This window comes from Lepidochelys olivacea, assembly GCF_965140295.1.
Source record: "Lepidochelys olivacea isolate rLepOli2 genome assembly, chromosome: 13".
In the NCBI taxonomy this organism is placed as follows: domain Eukaryota; kingdom Metazoa; phylum Chordata; order Testudines; family Cheloniidae; genus Lepidochelys; species Lepidochelys olivacea.
Window position 1 is genome coordinate 25,652,348 of NC_140423.1, and position 20,781 is coordinate 25,673,128.

At 52.0% G+C, this 20,781-nt stretch overlaps 1 protein-coding gene across 2 annotated transcripts in view; it reads left to right on the forward strand.

The window, feature by feature from the left end:
- Positions 1-2,521: 2,521 nt before the first annotated feature.
- Positions 2,522-20,781, forward strand: part of DLGAP4 (DLG associated protein 4) — a 270,883-nt gene continuing 252,623 nt past the window's right edge. The window contains exon 1 of one of the 2 annotated variants that reach the window (XM_084645809.1): positions 2,522-2,622. The gene's annotated coding sequence lies outside the window, so the exon portion shown is untranslated. The remainder of the gene's footprint in view (positions 2,623-20,781) is intronic. The other variant, XM_084645810.1, reaches the window with a different exon arrangement.

The window sequence follows — 20,781 nt, forward strand, 5'->3', positions numbered from 1 at the left end:
GGAGCAGGATTGGTACTTGAAAAGAGGCAGCTTACAGGTGCCAGGAGCTGGTGCTCCTGCATCTCAGATCACAAGTCTTCCCCAACCAGTGCTCTTGCACTAATCCCCACAGCAATGCCTGCTGGGAGAGGCTGGGACTAGATTAGCTATGGTTGGCTGCTCCTGCCCCATTTGCAACATTTGGTCTTGAAAACTCAGCACAGGTTAAATTGCAGCAGGGCAGGTCTGTGTCTATGTACTTTGCTCTTTCTAATGTGGGCGTGGTATAAGAGGCTTATTGAATGCATAGGAAAGAAGCGAACGGGTGTTCATAGCGTGAGCTGGGAGGGCCAGTGGAAGCAGAAGGGGGCTGATAGTTTTTTGTGTGTCCATCTCCCATGCACTCTCTGAGGTGGGGGCATATTTCAGATCCTTTTGGAACCCCTCCTACTCCTTCCAGGGTGCTATTCTCCGAGGCAGCAATCTCCTTGCTCTTATTCCCATGAGGATTGATACAGTGTCATTTAGGGGCCTGGGAACTTCACAGGCAAATAAGGAAGGGGGTCGGTTTCGGCCAAAGTGGGAGTAACTCCACTGAACCAGAGCTGGATGGGGCCCCAGTACCTTGCCTTGCTCATGAGGAATTAGTATTTGTCCAGAGAACTAGAGCCATTTGTTTTTTCTAGTGCTCCTGGCCAAGCTGGAGCCCTGTAGGTGACGGTCCCAGGAGAGGGAGGCCTGGGGCTGATGGAGGGGATGGAGTTTGGGGAAGTAGGATAGTCTGTTTAGCCTGTAAGCCCTTTGGGGCAGGGACTGTCTCTCAGTGAGTGTCAGTACAGTGCTTCCTACCATGCTTGAGGCCTCTGGATTATACCTCACTACAGACAGGGCATAATAATGAGGGGGCAAGCACAGTCCTGGGGGGAGGTGACAGAGAGCTGGCTAGATGGGGTATGAGGGGAGGAGGGTAGGGTTTGCTGCAGTGGGGCAGTGAGGTTTCTCCTTAGAGAAGCTGGGGTTTGGGAGCCTAGACTCAGGCTGAGCATGTTGCTCCTTGCCTTGGTCTCAGGCTGTGCCTGTGCACTGGGGTGCTTAGAACGCCGCCCCATATTGTGGGGATCTAGCTGCAAAGGCTCTTCATAAAACACCAGGGCGTGCGGGCCAGGGGAGCCTTAGCCTTCGCGATGGAGAACCGAGGAGCTGCTGTGTCAACCAGCCATCCTGGGAAGAGAAGCTCTCCTGCTTCCCATCACTTCTTGCTGCTTTGGCAAAGCAGGAGGTGGTGAAGAAGGCACTCTGATTCCAAGAGCAAGAACTAAAGCTATGGGGCTAGGCACCAGCTGGGAGGCAAAGGGAAGTGTCAGAAGATGACTGGTCCCTTTAAGGGGTGATGGGCCCTGCCCCACCTGTGGCTCAGTTGGCTCTCCTCCCCAGGTGGGGAAAATCAGTGCTCCATAGCAATAGGTGGCTAAATCAGCCCTGCCCGGGAGATTAAAGAGAAGCCTCCTGGGAGACAGAGGAGGAGAGAGAGTGGGACAGACAGCTTGCAAGGGGGAAAGACAGAGTTAACAGGAGCTCGCCCAGAATAGATGAGTGATGATTATAGCTAGCCTAAATTCCCCCTCCCCGCCCCTAGAAGGAGGGCTCTGGGAAACCAGTGTTGGACTTGAGAGGCTAATGTCTAATTGATATGCTGTAAGAGACTTAACCAATGAAACTCTCACAGGGGGAGTCTCCATTTAAACTATTCTGCTTGGGAGGGGTGTCTGGGGGGAGGGATAGCTCAGTGGTTTGAGCATTGGCTTGCTAAACCCAGGGTTGTGAGTTCAATCTTTGAGGGGGCTATTCAGGGATCTGGGGCAAAAATTGGGGATTAGTCCTGCTTTGAGCAGGGGGTTGGACTAGATGACCCCCTGAGATCCCTTCCAACCCTGAGATTCTATGATATTCTAAGAGCTAGCCAGGGCAGTAGAGGGCAGCGCACCGGCCAGGCCAAGCCATGCCACAAGGGGTATCCGGAGGAGTGGTTGTCTGTCACAGGTGGCAGTGTTTCCCATTGGACTGGCAGCTCACAGCCCCTCAGGGTAGGTAAACCAGACCCGTGTCCCTTCATCCTCCCCAGGTGTCAGCAAACACACTAGGTGCCTGCTCAGTAACGCCAAGTGCCTGTTCAGGCCTGTTGGAAGGGTGGACTGGGGGTGAGGGCAGCCCGAGATGCAGCGAGTGGCTGGGGACCCAATGTAGGACAGAGGTTATAACAGAACGAATTTGCTCCCTTAAGAAATGGTGAGAGTTCTGGGGGTGAGAGGAGGAGGAGACAGACCCCTGCGCATGTGGGTCCAGGGTGTGTCTGAGAGAGGGGTGAAGACCACCCTTCCTTGTGTGGGGTGGAGGGGGTGTTGGGAATGTGAGGGGGCAGAGAGGGCCCTGGGGTGATCAGTGCAGCTACACCTCCCATGCTGGGTTTGCTTTATGACCCCTCTGACTCTTGTTTTCCATTCTCCTCCCCAGCTCGAGGACAGCAGCTGGCCCTGTTGTAGCAGCCAGTGCCTCGCTCGCCGCCCACTCCGGGGACCCCACACGGTGACCATGTGGACATGCACAACCTGCAGGCTGTGAACGAGAGCGGGACCCTGGTGTGAGGTAGGCACCCCCTGCAGAGTCCCTCAGGCTGTGAGCGATTCCTGTTAGTTGGGGGCACGGCATCCACGGCCAGCTGGGGAGTGTGATCCCCAGCACAGCAGCACAAACCGAACCAGACACACGGTGCCATTGACCCAGGTGTTTCCAGCACCTGGATGGCTTCTCTGTGGGGAAGAGGGTTAAAGTGATTGCTGGTTATTCTCCCTTCCCCCACGACTGGAAATGCAACCCCCACATGCCATCCTCCTGCTATCTCTTGCCCGTAGCATAGCAAGGAGTTTTGAGGGACTGAGCCGGAGCACAGCCCGACCAGCACCCTCAGGGCATTGCCTAGGAAACCGGCAGGCAAAAGCATTGGGTTCAAATGTCAGGAGATGCCAACTGAAGTGCTGCTCTGAAGATGATGGGCCTATATAAATAGCTGCTGCATTGGTGGGGGAGTCTGGATCAGGAAAGGAGGAGTATGCATGGGTCAAAGAGGAGAGAGCAGATGGGTCTTCTAATGAGCTCATCATTGGGGTGTCCGTGTGCTAGATCTACATCTGAAGGGATCTGCTGTGGGATGTGTGAAGCCAGGAAGGCTGCAGTAATCCTGCAAGTTGGGGCCTGTTTCTGCTCTGCATGCAGTGGCTAGGCTGCCCACACCAAGACAGCCCCCGGCAGGGTATATGGCTTGGCTGCATGAACTTGCTGGCCGTGGTGGGACGAGGCCTAGAGAGTGGCGCCGTGAAGGGTGTGGTGAGCAAGAGGGGGTTGTGCTGGTGAGGGCTCTGTGTTCCTGGTGGCTGTGCCGTGGGGGGCGGGGGTGGCCATCCATTTCCTGGTGGAGCAGAGCACCGGGAGCAGCGGGGTCTGTGCTCAGCATGTGGTAGCATGGCCCCGTTTCTGCTGGGCACCCAGCTCTCCTGCTCCCGCCGTGCAAGGTGGAAGCCGGGGCCCAGAGTTCAAATTCTACACCTTTGCGCACGCTGTTGGCTGGATACCAAGGTGCCTGTCTCCCTTCCCCTCCCGCCCCCCCCGGATACCAGTGGCCTGCCAAGGAGCTGTGTGAAATCCCAGCCAGGCCATCTCTTCCCCGAGGGGAAAAGCAGGATGCTTTGGCTTCTCTAGCTGCACAGACTGCTCTGTGCTGGGCAGGTGGGTCCAAGGTTCCTGAGCACTCTGCCCCTCCCATGTTGCTAAATGGGGTGAGGCCTCTGGTGATGTGGAGGAGGGCCCTGGTATGCAGTGGTTATGAACCACTGTGGTGCCACCATCTGCCAGTTGAGTTGCACCCTCAGATGACCAAACAGAGCCGTGTGCTTTAGACGTGTATCTGGGGGACTGAGATGGTGTCTGGGTGTGGGAAATGGTTGGTAACAGCAGCCTCCAGCAGGGTCATTACAAAAAGCCCCGTGAGCCCGTCTTTCTAATGTTGCAGCCCACTCAGCCTTGTTGCTTGCGTTTTCCTCCGTTTCCCAAGGATCAATGCGATCGCTCCTATAATGTAGAACAAAGCCTGGGGAACTGTACGAGGAAGCCCACTAACAACGTATTCTGTCCCGGAGCCTGTGAGATCCATACAGAGGCGCGGTGATGATGGGATCTACATGATGGGATCAATAGGCCTTACAGAGCCTGATAAGGAGCATTCATTAGTCGTGCTTTTCCAAGGGCTAGCGAAGGAAATAAAGAGGAGGAAAAATGACATCTACAAAACAGACTCAAAGCCTCCAAATTAACCTCCTGCCATGTGGCAAAACCAGCTCCAGGCAACCCCAAGTATTCCAGGACTCCAAAAATCATGAGTGCCTCAAAAATAATGAAATTTAAAAAAAAATAATATATGGTGGGTTTTTTGGTTGCCTACATAGTTGCTGTGCCTTCAGGGTGGACGTGAATCACATTTTCAGGTTTTTCTCTGCAAACACGTAGACTAGTGTTATGAATTACACCTTGTAGGACACGCACACCAATGCTGCGAATTATACCTGATAGGACACGCACAGTTCGAATCTAGGCTGAGGCACAGAAACAAAGTCCACAACTGCAGAGTTCCCAAAAGACACAAAGTTTATTACGCTCGAGCGTGGTGCCCCCCTGCTAGCCAGGGGGGGGACCCTGAATACAGATTATACAAAGGTTATATACTTTTTAGCAAAGCATGTTGCCCTCGGGCATCGGAAACCTTAGCCAATAAACAAACCCTTGTCTTATCTACCACCTATCCCTGCTTGGTGCATTCCTCATGCTATACCAGTATGTTAATTACACAGCATGGTCCTAAAGCCATGCATCAGTAACTTTTATTATCAGAATGGGAGGCCTCACATCAAGGCCAAGAGACAGGGAGTTAGAGACTAACAAAAACCAGATACTGGGAGTGAAGGCAGGCTGGAGACAAGGAGGAGGATTTTCACAGGGATTCAGTATCTAAGGATCACTCCTCCTGGTGTATGATGTGCTAGCATTTAAACAATGGTGGGACCCAAACCAAAATGGAGTCACATGTGCTCACTTTTCCTTAACACTAGAAACTTACTCTTTTTAATAAAAGCTGAGATTCTCATCTCTGGAGGCTTGGGTTTTAAGATGAGCAGTAAAAATGGCAAGACTTGTGCTAACATCGCAAGAGTTGGCAGCGCTGAACAAGACGCTGCCTTGTATGCAGGTGAGATGCCCAATTACTTCATCCCAGAAAGCGGAGAACAATTTAGATCTGCATCCTTGACAGCAAATTGCTTCTTCAGCAGTTATAACCTCTCATCACATTTTCCTGAGCTATCACTGCAGGAGAATCTATGGCATTTTGCACAGAATTACTTTTTTTTGCCCACCGCCTGTGCCAGTAAAAGGACTTATTTGTAGTCCCACAGTGTCATTTAAAATGATTAACAGGGTGTGTGTGTGTCTTTTATAGCAAGTGTAGTGTTAATGTATTGGATGGTTCCTTTTTCTTTTTTTGCCTGCCAACTGTGACATTGAAATTGTGGGAAGGTCCTTTGGAAAGATTCTTTTATGTGGCTGAGGGAAATGGGTTCCAAAGAAGCAGGGAGTATTGGGTGTCTGACTAAGGAACTGGGCCTAAGCACCATCACAAACCTTGCCATCTTCTGCTCCGAGGTCCAGGCCTGCTTCTTGGACCCATGCTCTCTGCTATAAATCCAGAGTGATGTGGACCGAAACCCCAAAACACCCTGCCAAACCAGTCCTCCAGTGGGGAGCGGACGTGAAAGAATGAACCACCTGTGACTGACATTAGTCCCATTGCTTAATGCACTGCTTGAAGGCGCTCAGATAGGGTGGTGTTCAAGGTGGATAAGAACCTGTGTAGAATGGTAGCAGTCTAATTGTGCCATCAGCAACAGAATGGATGAGACCAAATTCAGAGTGTGACCGGGAGAACTCCTAAAGTCTTGTCTGTCCCCAAGTCTTGCTTGAGCCTGCTTCCTGTTCGATACTGTGCGGTCCCTGATGGTGCTGTGCCACATTTGTCATGCTTTCCATAGCCCAAGAGCAAAAGCTGTCTCTTCAGTTGAAAATGACTTTTATTTTAAACAAAGGGAAATCCACAAGAAAGAACAAAAGCTAAGTCTCCATAAGAGAGAACGCAGTGTGCTGCTCTCCTCTGGAACAGGCTGCAACAGCAGTGAGAAAGTGGTAGCAGGGCAGAGAAATGTAAAGCACAATGGGGTGGGGAACACTGCTGCCTGTTGCAGATCTGGAACAAGAGGGCGGGCGGGAGGGGGGCGGGAATGTTACCTGGGAACGTCCATTAGCTGACTGAGAGACTGCAGGGTAGTTCGTGGATGTTTGTCACAGTACAGGGGCTTGAGCATGGGTCTGAGGACAGAAGTAAGGGAAAGAAAATATGAGGGGGTAGGGTTAAGTGGAGGACACACCAGATTTTCCTCCCAGGGTTTTTAATTCTACCCAATGGGTTGGAATTCATAGAATCATAGAAAATCAGGGTAGGAAGGGACCTCAGGAGGTCATCTAGTCCAACCCCCTGCTCGAGCAGGACCAATCCCCAATGAAATCATCCTAGCCAGGGCTTTGTCAAGCCTGACCTTAAAAACCTCTAAGGAAGGAGATTCCACCACCTCCCTAAGTAACGCATTCCCGTCCTTCACCACCCTCCTAGTGAAAAAGTTTTTCCTACTGACTCCTTTGCTCCTGCTGGTACCTTTCAGATGGGAACAAAATGCAGGTACTATGGGACAGGGAGGATCTTCACAAGCTACCCTAGTTACCAACCTCAGCATGCAGTGTAATGGTTGGAGAGTGGAGAGCACGGGCCCTGCAGGAGGCTGGGGTGACTCGCAGCCACGCATCTGCTTGCGGGTAGTCTCCGTCTTCTCCCCCTCCCCCCTGTAATCACACATACGTCTCTTCCCCTTAATTGCAGTTGCTTGATTTGTCTCTGGCTTTTTTTTTTTATTTAGTTGACAAATATTTGGTTCAAAGCGTTTTAATTATCCTCTTGGGATGTGTTTAATTTATTCATTAACGCAGAAATTGGAGCTGTCGCTTTCACTTTATTTTACTATATTTTTCCCCTTTTAAAAAAAACTTCAGCAAATAAATCTGTTTGACCAGCCCCTCACTCCCAGCCTCCCTGAGACCTCCTCTGTCTGGCTGCTCTAGCGCCCCGGGGAGATGAAGTCTCACTCGTGAGGTTGGGAGTGTCTTTTTTTGGCAGGCAGAGGCCACTGCAAATTGGAAGGTGAATCATGTCACTGGTTTGTGCCAAGCCCCCACTCGAGAGCCAGCATAGAAACTGGGAGCCAGGTGCCAAATGTCCTGGCGTGCGGCTCACAGCCTTGCAAGAGAGCCAGAGCTGCCCACTGGCTCTTGCGGACAAAGCCAGCACGTAAGATGCTGCCTCCCCTTCATCCCGCAATGTCACATGACAGCAGGTAGCTGGGGGGAGGCGGGGGAATAAAGCCATACTCCTGGTCCCCTTCTGGTCTTCTGGGACTCACCGGACAGCTGCCAGCAGTAGAGGGAAGCAAAGGGGAAGCAGGTGGCGGGGGCAGGGTGGGGGTTGGAACTAAGGTCATGTCTACACTAGGAAAGTACTCCGATTTTACAGAAGTCGATTTTTGGGAACGGATGGTATAAACTCGAGTGCATGTGTCCACATTAAGCACATTAAGTCGGAGGTGTGCGTCCACAGTACGTGGCAAGCGTCGATATTCCGAGCAGTGTACTGTGGGTAGCTATCCCACTGTCCCTGCTGCCCATTGGAATTCTGGGCTGAGCTCCCAATGCCTGATGGGGCCAAAAATTTGTCGTGGGTGGTTATGGGTAAATGTCATCAGTCAACCCTCCCTCCCTCCGTGAAAGCAACAGCAGACAATCATTTCGCGCCCTTTTCCCTGGATTGCCCGAGCAGACGCCATAGCATGGCAAGCCTGGACCCCGTTCAGCTCACTGCAGCAGTTATGACCATTGTAAACACCTCATGCATTATCGTGCAGTTTATGCAGAAACAGCACCTGAAAAACCAGGCAAGGAGGCAACGGCAATGTGGTGATGAGGACATGAACACAGATTTCTCTAAAACCGCGGTCCTCTGCAATTTGGAGATCATGGTGTTACTGGGGCAGGCTCATATTGTGGAACGCCGATTCTGGGCCCGGGAAAAGCACAGAGTGGTGGCACTGCATAGTGTTGCAGGTTTGGGGTGATTCCCAGTGGCTCCAAAACTTTCGCATGCGTAAGGGCACTTTCATGGAACTTTGTGACTTGCTTCCCCCTGCCCTGAAGTGCAAGAATACCAAGATAAGAGCAGCCCTCACAGTTCACAAGTGAGTGGCAATATCCCTGTGGAAGCTTGCAACGCCAGACAGCTACCGGTCAGTGGGTAATCAATTTGGAGGGGGCAAATCTACTGTGGAGGTTGCTGTGATGCAAGTAGCCAACGCAATCATTGAGCTGCTGCTATCAAGGGTAGTGACTCTGGGAAATGTGCAGGTCATAGTGGATGGCTTTGCTGCAATGGGATTCCCTAACTGTGCTGGGGCTACAGACGGAACCCATATCCCTATCTTGGGACCGGAGCACCAGGGCAGCCATAAACCGCAAGGGGTACTTTTCAATGGTGCTGAGAGCACTGGTGGATCATAAGGGACGTTTCACCAACATCAACGTGGGATGGTCGGTAAAGGTTCATGACGCTCGCATCTTCAGGAACTCTGGTCTGTTTAAACAGCTGCAGGAAGGGATTTACTTCCTAGACCAGAAAATAACTGTTGGGGATGTTGAAATGCCTACAGCTATCCTTAGGGACCCAGCCTACCCCTTAATGCCCTGGCTCATGAAGCCGTACACAGGCACCCTGGACAGTAGTCAGGAGCTGTTCAACTACAGGCTGAGCAAGTGCAGAAAGGTGGTAGAATGTGCATTTGGACGTTTAAAGGCGCGCTGGCGCAGTTTACTGACTCACTCAGACCTCAGCGAAACCAATATTCCCATTGTTATTGCTGCTTGCTGTGTACTCCATAGTCTCTGTGAGAGTAAGGGGGAGATGTTTATGGTGGGGTGGGAGGTTGAGGCAAATCGCCTGGCCGCTGGATATGACCAGCCAGACACCAGGGCGGTTAGAAGAGCAAAGCAGGAAGCGCGGCGCATCAGAGAAGCTTTGAAAACCAGTTTCATGACTGGCCAGGGTACTGTGTGACACTTCTATTCATTTCTCCTTGATGAAAACCCGCCCCCTTGGTTGCCTCTACATTCCCTGTAAGCCACCTGCCCTCCCCCCTTCGATCACAGCTTGCTTGTAAAGGAAATAAAGTCACTATCGTTTAAAAAACATGTATTAATTGATTATAAAAATAGGGAGATAACGCACAAGGTAGCCTGGGTGGGGTGTGGGAGGAGGGGAGGAGTGAAGGAAAAGGCCACTTTAAAACTTGTTGAGTGCCAGCCTTCTGTTGCTTGGGCTGTGCACTGGGGTGGAGCGGTTGGGTGCCCGGAGCCTCTCTCCTCGCATTCTTGGGCGTCTGGGTGAGGACGATGGAACTTGGGGAGGAGGGAGGGTGGTTAAACAGGGGCTGCAGCGACAGTCTGTGATCCTGCTGCCGTTCCTGAACCTCCACCAGGCGCCAGATCATGTCCGTTTGATCCCGCAGTAGCCTCAGTGTTGCCTCCTGCCTCCTCTGATCTTCCTGCTGCCACCTCTCCTCACGTTCATCGGCCACTTTCCTGTACGCTGCTATTGTGTCCCTCCACGCATTCTGCTGAGCTCTGTCAGTGCCGGACGACTGCATGAGCTCAGAGAACATTTCGCTGTGCGTGCGTTTTTTTCACCACCTTATCTGAGATAGCCTTTGGGACAGAGGAGGGAGGGTTGAAACATTTGCAGCTGCTGGAGGACAAAAGGGAATGAAGTATTTTAAAAGATACATTTTACAGAATAATGGCTATACTCTTTCACGGTGAACAACGCTATTCACATTACATAGCACATATGATTTTGGTGCAAGGTCGCATTTTGCATCTTATAGTGAGTGCCTGCGGCTTTGGTGTTAGAGATCACACATGCAGGGCCAGGCAACAGAATTTGGATTGCAGGTGGCCATGATAAGCCATAGTCTTTCGGCTTCTGCAACCTTCATAACAGCAGCACCCTCCTCTCCCATACCAAGCAAAGCACGTTGAGTTGGCCATTTAGTGCTGCGGTTTTCCTGTTAACGTGTTAACTAACTCCCGCTCCTCTTCCCCCTCACCCCCCGCTATCCAATTCTCTGGGACGATTGCTTTACCCCTCACCCCACCGTGTGGCTGGTATCAGGGAAGATCCCTGCTAACCAAATGCGAACAGCTCAGCACCAATGCCCCCCCCCCGCCCCACAACACCACGTGGCTAACTGCGGGGAGGATTTCTTTTCGGCCACAAGCAAACAGCCCAGTAGGAACGGCCACCTCTGAATGTCCCCTTAATTAAATTCCCCTATTTCAACCAGGTTACCATGAATGATATCACTCTCCTAAGGATAACACAGAGAGATAAAGAACGGATGTTGCTTGAATACCAGCAAACACTGGGACCATACGCTGCCAGGGTTTGTCATGCAATGATACCAGATTACTTGCTACTAGCATGGCGTGGTAAAGTGTCCTACCATGGAGGATGGAATAAGGCTGCTCTTCCCAGAAACCTTCTGCAAAGGCTTTTAGAGTACCTCTAGGAGAGCTTCCTGGAGATGACCCTAGATGATTTCCGCTCCATCCCCAGACACGTTAATAGACTTTTCCAGTAGCTGTACTGGCCATGAAAGCATCCCAAGTCCTCAGGGCTACTTAATCATTAAAAACCGCTTGCTTTTATAACATATATTATATTTAAAAAGGTACACCCACCAGAGGTCCCTTCTCCGGCTTCGTTGGGTTTGGAGGGTATTTCAGTCAGGGTGATAAAAAGATCCTGGCTGTCGGGGAGAACGGTGTGCTGTGTATGCTCCTCAAGCTCGTCGTCCTCCTCCTCCTCATCTTCCCCGTCCGCAAAATCCTCAGGCATGGCAGAGAGTACCCCATCATTGGAGTCCATGGACAGGGGTGGGGTAGTGGTGGCGGCCTCCCCTAGAATTGCATGCAGCTCCGCGTAGAAGCGGCATGTCTGGGGCTCTGTCCTGGAGCGTCCATTTGATTCTTTGGTTTTCTGGTACGCTTGTCTGAGCTCCTTAAGTTTCACGCAGAACTGTGTTGCGTCCCTGCTGTAGCCTCTGTCCCTCATGGCCTCTGAGATTTTTTTAAATGTTTTGGCATTTCGTCTTTTGGAACGTAGTTCTGATAGCACGGATTCCTCTCCCCATACAGCGATCAGATCCAGTACCTCCCGTTTGGTCCATGCTGGAGCTCTTTTTCGATTCTGGGACTGCATGGTCTCCTGTGCTGATGAGCTCTGCCTGGTCACCTGTGCTGATGAGCTCACCTGGCCAAACAGGAAATGAGATTCAAAAGTTCCCGGGGCTTTTCCTGTACACCTGGCCAGTGCATCCAAGTTCAGAGTGCTGTCCAGAGCGGTCACAATGGTGCACTGTGGGATAGCACCCGGAGGCCAATGCCTTCGAATTGTGTCCACACTAACCCTAATTCGAAACAGCGATGTTGATTTCAGCGCTAATCCCCTCCTTGGGGAGGACTACAGAAATTGGTTTTAAGAGCCCTTTATGTCGGAAAAAATGGCTTTGTTGTGTGGACGGGTGCAGGGTTAATTCAATGTAATGCTGCTAAATCCAACATAAACTCGTAGTGTAGACCAGGCCAGAGAGAGCAGAGCACTTACAGGGCTTGATCTTTCCCCTAACTCTGAGCTGCCACCCAACCTGTGACTCTGCTGCCTTCCCCCACCTCTGATCTGCAACCTCATTGACTTCAGGGGAGCTGCTCCACGCGTGAAGGTAGGGCTAGCGGAGAAGGGCAGACAGGCGACCTTCCTCCCCTGCCGTAACCAGCCAGCAGCCTGCCCCTTCCTAGTGTGCCTGACCCTAGAGAAAGGCTCGTACTGCAAAGCTAGGGATTAGGAGCAGAACTGGTCCAGAGATCCCCAGGCCTGCTCCTGAGAGCGGCTCTCCTGGAGGTCGATGGCTCTCTCTCTCTGCAGCGGCTGCTGATTAGCAAACACTCTCCCCAGAGCTGCATGCATTCCTGCCGACGACCTCAATCCGACTGGTGCGCCGACGGAGAAGAAACCAAAAAGAGCCAGCCCGTAGGGTGCACCGAATGGAGCTGGGCAAACAAATGGGATTGATGTGATTGCACGGCTTTGTGGTCAGCTCTAGGAAATAGAGCCCACAAGTCTGGCCACCCCTCCCTCTCTTCTCATGAGTAGGCACCACAGGGGAAGAATTGTCTCCCAGAACTTTAGGTGACTATCACAATGTGGGTCTTAAAAGAACAGCAGAGAGGCAAACCCAGGCTCCTAAGTCCCTGCACACTGGTTCTGTGGTTCCTGTGAATGGCCGAAGAGATGCAGGAGCTGAGGGAGGGGAAGTGCAATGGAGTGGTCTGTTTTGGTCTTTCCTGGCTCTAGTCTTTCATGCTATATGTGCAGATACATACAGGTTTCTCTCACTTCTTCCAAGCACTGCGCTTGAGTCTCCATTACAGCAAGGCTCTGATACTGCCCCGGAAGCCTAAAGGGGCCTTGAAATGGGCAGAAATGCCCTCCTAAGAGTAACCCCTGTGCAGCCAGCGCTGCTGTCAGCCCAAGTGTAAGGGGCGGATTAGGGGCACGTAATATGCTGAGCTGCAGCTCTCCTCTGCTTCTCAGGGCACAGTGGGGGCCAGGCAAAGTAACATGAAGGTTACAGCAGCCCTGAGACTGCTGTAATTTTCAGCAGGAGCCACGACGGCCCCTGCTCAGCCCCAGACAATAGGCCATGCACAGAGGGCTTGAAGCCACCTCCACCTGCCTGCTCCATCTGTAGTCATAGGAACAGAGTGACGGAGGGTTGTCAATGGGAAAGGTGCTCTCTGCATAACGTTCCCTCGGTCACAGCACAGGTTCCCCCTTGGGCGGCTCAGCTCTGTGGGTGGTGAAGTGATGGCACAGCTGGCCTCAAGGAGGGCTAGGTGCTGAGAGGGGGGGCTCCCTGATTGCCAGCACCCCCCACGTGCTGGTAGGTGCTTGGGAGTGACTGATCTGTGGCTGGGTGTCAGGCGGGCAGCCATGTGGGACACAGTTTTGGGGTGAGCCCTAATGTGGCTGTACAGGAGGGAAGTGGGGGATAAAGCTTTTTCCTCTTCCCGGTTGCGTCTGCGCAGATGGCAGCTGGGGCTCCAGGAGGGGTGTGGGAGGAGTTGGGCACCCGATACTCACCCCTACCAAGGAAATGGGCAGAGCTAGGGTTGCCAACTTTCCAATCGCACAAAACTGAACACCCCTGCCCCGCCCCTTCTCCAAGGCCCTGCCCCCACCCACTCCATCCCCCTCCCTGTGTCGCTCGCTCTCCCCCACCCTCACTCACTTTCACCGGGCTGGGATAGGGGGTTGGGGTACAGGAGGGGGGTGAGGGCTCTGGCTGGGGGTGTGGGCTCTGGGGTGGGGCCGGGGATGAGGGGTGCAGAAGAGGGCTCCAGGCTAGGACAGGGGGTTGGGGTGTGAGGGGTGGGTATGGGCTCTGGCCTGGGGGGTGCAGGCTCCAGGTGGGACAAGAAATGAGTGGTTCAGGGTGAGGGAGAGGGCTCTGGGCTGGAGCAGAGGGTTGTGGGGGTGAGGACTCCGGCTGTGGGTGCAGGCTCTGGGGTGGGGCCAGAGATGAGGGGTTTGGGGTGCAGGAGGGGACTGGTGCATGGGGTTGGGGCATGCAGGCTCCAGCAGGGAGTTCGGATGCAGGAGGGGACTCTGGGCTGGGGCAGGGGGTTGGGGTGTGGGAGATGGTTCCCGACCAATGGGAGCTGCGGAGCTGACCCTCAGGACAGGGGCTGCGCATGGAGCCTCCCTGGATGCCCATGCATCTAGAGGTTGCAGGGACCTGGTGGCTGCTTCCGGGAGCTGCGCGGAGCTAGGGCAGGTAGGGAGCTTGCCTTAGCCCTGGGTCCTCACTGTGCCACCAACTGGACTTTTAACTTCCTGGTTGGCTGTGCCAACCGGAGCCACCAGAGTCCCTTTTTGACCAGGCATTCTGGTCAAAAACCAGATGCCTGGCAACTCTAGGCAGAGCAAGGGCTGGTGTTACCCCACCCCCATGCACCAACCACCAGAGATCTCCTGGCATGAGTGGGAGGGAAGCCACATCCTAATTAGGGGAGATGTAATTACTTGCCCCCCGGAGCAGGGCGGGGTTAGGGCTCTGCTGCTCCTCCTGTTTGGCCAGAGGCTGCAGCTAGGGTCTTGGGCCCAGATCCTCTGAAGTATTTTGGTGGCTGATTCCTATTGATTTCAGTGGGAGACAGGCACCTAGGTATGTTGCGGCTCAGGGCCTTCTCACTCAGCCACTACGCCGATTGTGTGTCAATTATGCACTCGCTGAGTTAATAATGAAGCGGAGCAGAGAGAGACAGAGGCTAAGAGATACAGGCCAGGGCGATGAGAGATCTGTTCGGTTAGGTCAGAAATGAGAAGGAGAGGTGAGGCAGGGAGCTCCGTCGGGCCTGTGGAGGAGGAGAAGGCTCCCATGCCATAAGTGGTGAGGTGTTTGCAGCGGGGTAGAGGAGCAGCCAGAGCTAGGTAATGGAGCAGGAGGCAGGGGCTGAAATGAGCTCTTGGTCCCGTTTCCTCTCCTTGGTGTTTCTGTTGTGGGCTCCCTGCAAGCTGCTCCAGAGAGAAAAGGCTTTGCAGCCCTGTCTGGCATCACGCTACAACAGCTTCCCTGAGCGAGGATAGCCAGTCACGTCAAATCTGGGGTGAAGGGCCAGACAAATAACGATAGTGTGTATACACCAAACACCTTTCATTGGAGGGGCTGAAAACATGTTACAATGTACCCACATTTGTATCAGTCCTGTGGAGAAACTGAGGCCCCATTAGATGCCTGCACATCACACCAAACTGAGTGTGTAAGGGACTTGCCCAAGGCATCATTCTGAGCTACTGAGAAAGCCTTGATTAAAACCCAGGTTTTCTGCCGCCAAGCCAGGTTCTCTCACCACCAGACCATGCTGCTGCCCCTGGCCAAATGCACCAGAATGAGAGCCCCAGACTGGTTCTCTGTGTGACACTGTGATTTGAATGAGCCCAAGGGGGAAGCTGCTGCATTAGCCTGGTGCTTCATCACATTTCCTGCGTCCAGCTGAAAACGAGAACCTCGTGTTGTGCCCTGAGAGACTTTGAGCTTTTAATGAACACTCTGGAGCAATCCACTGGCACCGTGGGCTGGGGAAGAGTGCGTTGTTAGCCACGGTGTGGCCCTACAAGCATCCTGCTGCTGCAGAGCTGGGTGGGATGGGCACGGGGGGGGGGGCACACCTTATTAGTGCTTGTGGTCTGGCTAGCCCCTGTTGCCAATAGCAGCATGCCCACTGGGGATGGGAAGTCTCTCCGAATCCTCCTCCGCTGGAGCCATGGAGCGCTGGTGGCACTGGTAATGGGGCCCTCTTCCCAGCACTCCCTTGAGTGCTCGGCTGGATTCCTGCTGGGGTGCACAGGACTGGGGTGGGGCCCTAGCCCTTCTTCCATCCCTCATGCTAACAAGGCAGGTTTGGGTATAAGACTCAGTATTTTAGGGTAGGAACTTTCTTGGCTGCGTCAGCTAGGCTGGAGGGCTGTGTAGCGCTGACTCAGTAATGTGCCCGGGTTACTTCAGGGGCTGCCCGGAGAGAGGTGATTCCAAAGCCGTGGTGTGAAATCAGGAAAGGTCTCCTAGGACTGAGGTGGAGAAAACCACTGGCCACTGATCCGCAAAGCATCAACCCTTGCACCCCACTGGACTACCCATGTGGTTGTATTAGGTAGGATTAAAACATAGACTATAAACCCTCATGCATCACAGCATAAGGCAACCGCTAATGGAGAAGGGATAGCTATGGCAAGTTATGCTACAGTTGGTTCATTATGAGGAGTTTTTTGCACCTTCCTCTGAAGTGCTGTATATTCATTGTTGGAGGCAGGGTAGTGGAGTAAAGCTGCTGGTGTGATTGTATATGGCAAATCCATTGTTCCTTATGGGAGTTTGCCTGAGTAGAGGCTTAGTGAAAATTAAATAAGGGCTCAGGAGTATAGAAACTTCATTGCCCACACTGCTCACTCCCAAAGCAATATTAATATTCTTCCTAGATGCAATGACCAGCACTGAATGCAACACTCCAGACAGTGGCTTATATCGGGGTCCAACACTAGAGCACATTTTCTTTCCTGTATAGAAGCCTAACACGCAGGCAAAGCTTTCCCAGCCTGATGGATGGGGATACTGATAGTTGTCTGGCTGCGCTGTGTGATAAATAACAATCTAGACAGGTGGAGGGATTTGGATTGCATATAAAAAACTTGATGGATGGATGGATGGATGGTTTTTTTAACAAGATGGGCAGAATAAATTCTGATAAGTGAAAGTGATGGCTGCGTTTGAAATGATGGTGTGGGCTGGATTGGGAGACAGATTTGCATGGCTAGATTTGATAGGAAGGATAAGCTGGAGGGATAGATTAGATAAGGTAAAATAGATTAGGTAGATTATCCAGACCCCTCAAGACCGAGTCATGCTTTTGTTGAGAGCATCTAAAGAAACAGGTGCATTAAATCCAGGACTAGCCCATCAGTTCCACCTTCTGACTGACAGTGAAGGAATATGCCATTAACAGAAAGCTGGAGAACGCACCTGCCTGTCAATCACTACATTTGTTTTCTACACCATGAACATGGTGTCCTCTGCTGGCAGAGACCCAAGTGCAGTCCTGCCATGTATAACTCAGCACAGGTGGCCTGTTGGTGTTGGTTCCTGTTGAAAGAGAGAGAGAATAAGGACTTGCCTTGGAGCCATGTTCCTCAGTCTCCTCCAGTGAAGAGCAGTCCCTGCTGCTGGGGGTTGCTGCCTGTGTTCTCCTGCTGCATTTTCCAGCAGAGTCCATTTCATGCTTGCTCTCAGGTCTTACTCTCTTTTGATAACTCTGTTTCACCTTGAGCTCCCATTAGCAGGAACAGGCCCATTCTGAGACAGTCAAATCTAATGAAAAGCCTGACAGAAAGTCTCTCCTGCTCACTGCATAACCAATTTATATCCTTTGGCTGGGAGGAGTTACAGAGAACGTTGTTCCATTTCTATGTCCCAGTTTTATTTGTCCCTGATCAGGATGGAATTTGGGAAGGATGGCTCCTTTGGGGACAGCACCCTGGTTGCCAGATGTTGATCCAAACTGGACCACCTTGAACTTTCAGTATGGAACTGGATCCAGATTTCACAGTTTTGGCCCATCTTTAGTCACCATAGGGCAGAAATTTCCAAAGGGCTTAGCACCCACACCTTCCACTTACACACCAAAACAAGTGGCCAGCTATTCAGAGTTTGTCAGTATGTTGGGTGTAGCTCAGCTTCTGAGCTCTCAGAAAAATCTGGCCCTGGTTGTCAGTATTGAAGGTTTGACAGTCTGGCTCTGGGCTCTTTGGGAAATTTGCCCCTCCCTGTTTGCTGGTTTTGAATATTTCAGAGGTTCTCCAAGTGCATCACAAACATTATTTATCTGTGAACGCATCTATTAACTACCGTGACTGTATCTAGGTAACGGTCACGGTTTTGCTTTCCATGTCAGGGTAGACAAACCCTGCACCAGATAGGAAAGGGTTAAAGAGCAGCCCCGGGTTCAATTAGCCCCGCCCACTACACCTGTTCTGAGTGTTGGATTTAGAAGAGGAAATTCCAGCAGGAGAGGGCTAGCAGGGGAGGAGAGCAGACAGGCTACTCCTGTGTGGGGCAGACCACAGATGTAGGAGGAGCGTGGCCTGCTGGAGCCCTGGGGAGGAGGGTAGGCTGAGCCCAGATGTTTGACTGAGAAGAGCCACAGAGCCAGTTGCTAAGACAGGCTATTGTAGCTGGGGCCTGTCCACTAGGAAGCGGGTGACTGAGCCTGGCTGGACTGAGGAGTCTTTTGTTTGTACATTTATTGGATTTGGGCTCAGGGACGCCGTTACCCCAGAAGGGGCTGAATGCATTAAAGTGGCTTGGATCATTGTGGGCACACTGAAGCAGAGCTTCCGCATTGCCATGCCCAGCTACAACGGCATGTGCTGGGATGGCAATTCTGTGATAGCCCTGCCCTTTAGCATGATTCCTGCTGGAGGTGGCTGCAGTTCTGTGTTCAATACAGAGGTAGCACGTTGCAGTGAGAGACATGCATGCTGTGCTCTCTCTTGCAGAGACTTTATTTTTGTTGTTTCCCCGTCATCTAAAATAGACGTCGTTCGGACTGGAAGTGCCTGTGTGTGGCAAAACATACAACTACATTCCCTGTGCAATAAAGAGGTGTTATCCTCGTTTTGTCGGTTGGGAAACTGAAGCACAGGGAGGTGAAGTGAGTTCCCCAAGGTGTCTCAGTGAATAAGTGGCAGAGAATTGAGAACAAAACCCAATAATCCTGACTCCGGTTCCCTACTTCAGTCCCTGGAGCACACATAGGTCCCAATCCTCTCGGTGAGCCTCGGCTATGTAGATCCAGTTGTAGAATCGGGGCCTTACTCATAATGGACCAGATCCTGCCACCCTCACTCACATTGAGAAGCACCTGGCTCTGCAAGTCGGCCCATTGATTTTGAGCATTGGGCAGGATTGAGCCCAGTAGCACGGAGATGGTGATGTGGACCCACTGTGTTTCCGTGGTATTTAATCCCTTCGCTCCTACACCTCCAGCCATGCTTTGCCCACACCTGTTAGAGGAACTTCCACTGCCCTTAGTGGATCATGGTACCATTGACTTTCCTACTTGGTTCCCACTGTTCCTGGGATCATTTACTTCATGGTTGAAGATAGAGTCAATGAGGCTGGACCTAAGGCGTCGCTGTCCCTCATGCCTTCTCTCCCCTGTAGTATCCGTGTAACCTGGGCTGGATAGAGTTTCTAGCACCATCCTATTCATTGTGATGGATCAGGAGCCTTCTCTCACCAGCACAGGCCAGCTTCAGGATGTGTGTGAGGAGGAAGAGAGAAGCTGAAGGCAATATTTCTGTAACCCTCCCCCATCCCCATTCTTATCACACTACCTGGAGTTCTGTTTTCCCTTCTCTTTCGCAGAGCACTGCGGTATAATGCTATCAGCTCAAATACTGTACGAAGGGATTTGCAGCACAGAGAAAAGCAGCCCACACGCTCAGGAGTGGCTGGTGGGAGGAGAGAGGAGCCGGAGCACAGCTGCTCTGCTTGGCACCCTCTCACCAGACCTGCCGGAAAAAGACTCTGGTTTTGCTGTGTTTTGTTCAGTGTGTTCACCTTCCGTTCCCCTTGGGGCTGCCTGGGCCAGCAGGACTTGGACCCACTGCAGCATGCCCCGGGGCAGTTCCTGAGACCGAATGCAGTGTAAGCCAGGCGAGTGGGTGGATGAATCTGAATCCTTGTGCCCCTTATGTACATTTGAAGAGACAGTGTTGCCTAGTGGCTAGAGGACTGGCACTTGGAAGGCCTGGGTTCTATTCCCAGTTCTGCCACTGGCCTGCTGAGGGACCATGGGCATGTCACATCACTGCTCTGTTCCTCAGTTTCCCCATCTATAAAATGAGAACACATTTTGAGAACTATGGGTGATAAGCAATATATGAAAGTTAGGTATTAGTATTGTATTGTATTATCTGGACTACAGCCTCCTAGAAGATTGGTGGCACAGTGGTTAGCACTTGGAGCAATAAAATGCTGGACTGGGGGGATAGGAGTCGCTGATTAAAACTCCATCACTGCATTGAAGGTAATCTCCAAGGCAAAAAATAGCTAGAAGAAAGGACAGGAGTCCTGTAGAGAAAAGCCGGCTCAGGAGGGTGCTTGGGGCTAACATCTGCCTTTGGTTATTTATTGCTTAAGTTAGGAACAAAGATGAACCCCAGGAAGGGGATTGAGTGTATGGGTATGCGGCGGGTATGAGTCCCAACATATAAACCTTCACAAAGTGTGTTTCATCCTGATGTATAGATGGAATTCCCTTCACCCAGCACTGAAATACAGCTGTCTCTAGGTGCAAAGTGACAGCTGTGTAAGAGCGCACAGCAACTCACCAGTTATTGAGCGGGGAAAATGAAAAACGGTTCCTCTAGTTGAAAATATAGGGGGAAATTAGCTGGTCTGAAATCCCAAACTGGCATTTGGCCAAGACCCCCGGAACTAAAAATCCCTACTCTTGTCGTGAGTGCCATGGGATTCTAATGGCCGGGAGTAGGCAGGGCCTCTGCTCCCCCAGCACCATGCTGCCACTCTGGTTCAGTTCTGAGTTCAAAGGGAAAGCACCACCTGCTGGCCCCTCAGGATCATGTAGGCAGCTGGGGAGGATGGCTGAATATAGACCCAGGACCTCTGCAGATTCCACATGCATGTCTTTGTTTGTCCCTTGTGGGTTTTTTGTACATTTCACTGTAGAATTCACAGGCGATAATGCAATTGAGTGAAGCTAGCCTTCACGGCAGTCCTTCAGTGCCCATTCCCAGGGCTCTCTGCCTTCCAGTCCTTGCTGGGGGGCTAGATATATGGTCTGTAGCCAAGAGATGACCTGGGTGCTCTGGCTAAGTATTCACAACCCTGTGGTCTCATCTGTGGCAGGGCTGAG